This window comes from Olea europaea, unplaced genomic scaffold (assembly GCF_002742605.1).
Source record: "Olea europaea var. sylvestris unplaced genomic scaffold, O_europaea_v1 scaffold261, whole genome shotgun sequence".
NCBI lineage: Eukaryota > Viridiplantae > Streptophyta > Magnoliopsida > Lamiales > Oleaceae > Olea > Olea europaea.
The window spans coordinates 534,042-540,179 of NW_019244422.1; positions in this window are offsets into that span (position 1 = coordinate 534,042).

A 6,138-nucleotide genomic window follows, 5' to 3' on the forward strand; every position below is an offset into this window, starting at 1 on the left:
CCCAATATGGCAGAATTAATACCAATTATTAATTTTTGCCATATTCACTTTGTGTTTCCCAGCAACATTCGAAATTCTCAAGAATTTCAATCATTGTTTTCTTCCATAGCCTGAAAATGTGCGACGTTTGCAAACCCTTATAACCCCCAAATACGCTACTTTATTGCACCACTAAATCACGCCTCATTTTTTCGCGCCTCTCTCTCGCAATATTACTGTTCATCTCCTTGCTTCTCTGCTACGTAACTCTGAAAAACTTTATTTCGTCCCTAATGGCTGCTTCACAATTCCAGTCTGGTGACTCCTTCAATTTCGAAGACTTTCAAAAACTCCTTACTCGGCCATATATAACGCTGAACTTCCTTGCACCGGCCAATGTCGAACTCAATGAGTTCTATCTAGGTCCTTTATTCAACAATGCCGAGGCCATCGAACAAGCGGCGGTCAGTCAGCTGCTCCCTTGTACTCAGGGCCCTCCGTTTCTAAATTCTTTGCCGCTGGAGCCACTTCGTGAAAGAGGTATTCGCACTTGGCCTAAATCTGATGTCGTTTTTCGTAGATGGCATGCTCGCCTTGTGGACCATGGTCCTACTAAGGCAATTTTTGATAATGTTAGGATTTCTAATTTGTTAGAAATCTCTCTTCAACCCCCTGTTTTTGACCCAGTACTTTTTCCAATCGCTTTAAGTTTTTGGTCTTCTGAGTATAATACTTTTGTTTTTCCTCTCGGTTCCATGTCCATTACCTTAAGGGATGTTGGGGCTCTAGTAAATCTGCCACCTTTGGGTGATACCATTTTCCCTGGTATTTTGATTTCTGGTGTCGCCCTAAAATTTGATAGAGGCCTCACCGAATCTTATTCAAGCCTGCAAACCTTTCATAACCACTCGAGCGCTGAGCCTTCCCATACTGAGTGAGTGGCCTTTCTTCTGAGTTGACTTTGTAAATACATTTTGTGTGTGCCAAGCATAAAGCCCTCCATGAGCTATTTACCCATAGTGCACGAATTGGCGCGTGTAGGTCTCTGTATTTGTGTTCTTTCTTTTCAGCTGCCCTTTCTAGAGGCATGGCTTCTCTTCAATCCCAATTGAAGAACGGTGCATCTCCCACTGGCAATGGGCCTCTTTGGTTCACTCAAATGTGGTTGGGAGTCTATTTTCCATCTCTTGGTGCTCCATCTTTTTCTAGTCCTTCTGCTAGCTGCTATGGGCTAGCCATTGAGCCCCTAACTCCTGTAAATATGTCCAGAAGGGATATTTTTTCATTCTTTTATTCTTTGGATTCAATCCCTTCCTTCTTTCCTTTTCCTCCTTTTTTGACTCCAGATTATGTGCAACCTCCATCCACTCTGGATAGTGCGAACACTTCCTTATTTGTTTGGATTCAGTTTTTGACCGGGAGGGAGTTGTTTCATGATATTTTGACTGGGACCAATGCTAAGGCTGGGGTAGAAATATATGCTCCACAATTTTTTGCTCGCCAACTTAGTTTTGGCCAAACTTGGCCCGTTCCCCCTTGCTATTCAAGAAATTTGATAGACCGCTTCCACACCATTAATAAGGCAGAGGCAGAGGCTATAAATGTTTGCAATCTTCTTTTGACGAGCAACTTTTCATTAGCCCCCTTCAATCCTAGCCGTGTCATCCATCCCCTTTTTGAACGACTCTGGCCGTTAGTAAAGTGTAGATTGTTTGCGACTGATGCCAATCGTGCTTTCCATTCACTAGACCAGCCAAACATTTCTTCCACCTCCCCTGTTTTGGTCACTCTTGTGTCCATTAGGAGTCCATCTTCCTCTGCTTGTGCTAAACAATCTGCCCGTCCATCGACTTCTCTTCCTGTCAAGCCCACTGCAGCTTAAAGTGCCCCAAGTCGCAAACGGCCAGCCTCGACGTCTCCCATTTTGGAGGATGATGTTGATGATGATGATGATGATACCCCTCTCATCGTCAGGAGGAAGGTAATTAAATTGGTTTACTCATAAGCATACCTTTCCATACTTGAGACTTTTCCATGTGCTGATAGTTTATTTGGACCTCTCAGAAAAGTTCGACCTCTCCCTTGAAGGCTTTGGTGTTGGCAGCTCCTGCTCCATCATCCTTTGCTGGGGCTGCTTCGTCCAAACCAGCTGATGAAGGGACTACGCTTACAGAGAAATCTTCAGTCCCAGAATCTTCATCACAACCAATGGACGAGCCACCTTCTTCCCAGGGCGTTGACCCCCCAAACGTCGAAGCAGAAGGTAATTCATTTTTTGATGCTTTACCTTTGCTTGTGCTATTGGTGTTGATTTGTGGCTTTTTGAGTTCTGCAGATGTTCCCATGAGTCTGCCCGTTGCAGCAAGGTCTTCTCACTTGGACAAGGGGAAGTCCTCACGAATGGTGGAGCCACAGGTGGTAGATTTGGCTGAGGATATGCCATCTTCCAAGATTGCTGATGAGGTAATCTTTGCTTTACCTTTACCTCCACTTTGTTTAGTGTAGTGGAAACCTTCAATATTGGCGATTTTCTTTGCAAGATGCTGATAAAATTGTGCGTTCCATCCAAGACTTGTTCACTTCCTGGGGGCAAGTCAAAACATCTCGCCCTGCTTCAGCTAGTTGTCCTTCTGCTTCTTCAGAGGACGATATGAAGTTCCTCAAGCAGTCGATATTTGAGTATGTGTCCTTCATGGATATGGACATCGGTAAGGCTAGTGCTGCCAGGCATAAGGATAAGCTTGAGCATTTGAATGCGAAATTGGAGCAAGCACTGACACTTTCGTCGCTCAATCTTTCTGCTGATTTTAAAGCGACGTTGAAAGTTATCCATTCCGAGGTCCTCTCCTTGCTGGCCAAGAATGTTGAACTGAAGGCCAAAAGTACTCAATATCTTCGCGCCGTATCTGAAAAAGAGTCTTTGCTTCTGGAGATCAACAAAGCTGAGGACGAGTTGAAAGAAATTTCTTCCGAAGTCATGATTGAAGACTCTTTGATGACTAGTTTGGCTGCTCAGATGAAGGAGCTTCAAGCCAAGATGGACGACTGCAAGGCGAGAATGGCTGCTAAAAAGCGTAATGCCTCCCAAGGAGTTGAACGAACTAAGTCTTTGGTCTAGCAGTACAAGAAGTTGGAAGTTGATGATGATGTTGTGGCTGAATTGAACATCACTTCTTCTCGGCAGAACGAGGATTGGGGGAGACTTAGAGAAAGAATTCGTTTGGTATGGGGCGAATTGTAATTAAGACATGTGATACCTTAACTTTTTCTTTTTATAATTTCGTATTGATTTTCCCTTTGTAACCTTGTACTGATATAACAACAGTCATCATTGTTAATGAATAACTATTTTAGCCTCTTGTGTATTTATTGACGTTCGTTTTTTTTTAATCATCAATCGCTCAGGCATTTAACTGCTTTATGCTAAATTTTTCTGCACATTTTTTTTTGATATTTTCTGGCCGACTTTGGGCCACTTAATCCCGTTTACTAGACACGAATATGGCTGCTCATATTCTGTCTTTTCACCTTCACCTCCCTATAAATGCACATATAATTCGTATTTTCCATCTTCATTTCCATTTTCTTCTTCAAAAAACCAATTTGCTGCTATTGCATGGCATTTCTGACAATCAATCCAAAACTTACGTTTTCCATGGAAATGGATCATATGATCCGCCCACTTTGCCATCTTTCTTGATGTAACCTTTGGTATGGGAGATATATGAAATATTCTTTGGCCAGCAGCAAAGTTCTTCCCATCGTCTCTGTTCCTACAAGGAGTTCAATGATGGAAGGCAATTTTTGGGGTGCTTGCAGGCCACCTTGCTTGCTGAGAGTGCTTTTCAGCCTCTTTGCCCATCGTTGCAGCGATGCATTTAGGAAGGCGATGTGAGGGCGCTTCATCTTCCTTTCTGCTTGCTGAGAGTGCTTCTCGGCCTCCCTGCTTGTCCTTACAGCAGTGCGATCAGGATGGCGATCAAGGCCAGTACACCCTCTTACTCGGCGATCGATCGGGAAATTAGTTTGCTCTTAGTTGTAGTTTATAAAGCATTTAGCATCTTGTATTTCGCAACTTTGTAATGAACATTTGATAATAAAGGAATTTATTTGAACGTATTTCGCTCTAACCCTTTTTACTCTACGATCGTTCAATGCGATTTGGTTACGCTTTTATTTATTCACTTTCCCATAAGGAAGGAACATAATTTTTCAAATATTTTCAATTAATGAACCTCATGTGCTTGGTGCCGTCTAAATCTTCCAAATGATAAGCTCCATTAGGTAATATGTTATTTACTTTATATGGTCCTTCCCAATTGGGAGACCATTTGCCATACTTTGGATCTTTGCTATCCAAAGGGAGTACTGTTTTCCAAACCAGTTCGCCTAAGCTGAATAACTTGGCTATAACTTTTTTATTATAAAATTTAGCCATTCTTCGTTTTTGAACTTGCAATCTATCCAGGACGTCTAACTTTAATTCGTCCAACTCTAATAAGTTTTGAACCAGTGATTCGGTATACTCATCATCACTTAACTTATGTTGCAAACACACTCTGATCGATTGCACGTTGATTTCGATAGGCAAAACGGCCTCCCGCCCATAAGTAAGTTGGAAAGGAGTAATTTTGGTACTTGACCCGGGCGACGTCCTATAAGCCCATAAGGCCTTGTTCAGACATTCGTGCCAATTCCTGCCATTTTCATCTATCATTTTCCTTATGATATTTTTTAGAATCTTATTAGAAGATTCTACTTGCCCGTTGGATTGAGCGTAATATGGTGTGGAGTTTACTAATCTAACTCCAAACTCGCTTAAGAATTTATTCACTTGATCCCCATTTAAAGATGTTCCGTAATCTACCATCAAAGTTTGTGGAATTCCAAATCTATAAACGATGTGATCACGGATAAATTTTATAACATTTTTCTGGGTGATTTCCTTTAAAGGTACCGCCTCTACCCACTTAGTGAAATAATCGGTTGCAACTATAACAAAAGTATGTTGCTTGGACGATGGGGGATAAATCTTCCCTATCAGGTCTATCGCCCAACCTTTGAACGGCCAATGTTTAATAATATGTGTCATCTTTTGTGCTAGCGCCCTTTGTATTGGATCATACTTTTGGCATGTTAAACAACCCTTTGCATACTGAACGCATAATTCTCCCACCTTTGGCCAAAAATATCCACTCCTAATAATTAACCATCTCATCCTTTGGCCAGCTTGATGAGCTCCACATATCCCTTCGTGCACTTCAGCCATGATCGTCCTGACTTCTTGCAAACTTATACATTTTAGCAGTATACCATCAGAGCGTTTCTTGAACAACTCTTCATCTATCAGTGCATAGTTTAGCAAATGCAACTTCATTTTTCTACTATCTCTTTTATTAGGCTTTTTAAGGAACTCCTTAATTTCTGCCCTACAATCCATTGCATCTCCATCTTGTATGCAATGAAGTTCAATCTTTCTTGCCCTTATTTGGATCACGGGCAATATTGTTCCATACTCACAAGTAGACTTCCAATTTAAAATCTTTGAGTACCCTGAAGCCATTTGGGCCAACTCATTTGCCACGTCATTGTATATCATATTAACACATTGAAGTTCTACTTGGTCGAATTCTTCTAATAACTCTTGGGCGATTTCATATAGACTCATGATGGAATCACTTTGGCATTTAAAATCACCAATCAATTGGTGAATTACCAATTGAGAATCGCCTTTAATGTTTACATTTTTTACCCCCATATCTATCATTAGTTCTAGGCCCACGATTAAGGCTTCATATTCAGCCTGATTGTTGGTGCACATCCTATCCAAAGTGAATGCGAATTTGTAGCAAATCCCTAAAGGATTTATCATTGCTACTCCTACTCCTACTCCTGCTCCTTTAGAGGTTTTTGACCCATCGAAATACAACACCCAAGGTTTTAGCTCGAACGAATTGATTTCTAATTCAATTTCTTCAGGCATGTCAAGGTATGGATGATCGGCTAGAAAGTTAGTCAAAGCCTGATTTTTTACTGTCTTTTGGGGTATGTATTGTATTTCGAATTCTGATAAAGTTAACGTCTAATGGCCTACCCTTTGGTGTAAAATAGGGCGAGAGAACATATACTTAATCAAATTTACTCTAGAAATCAAATAAA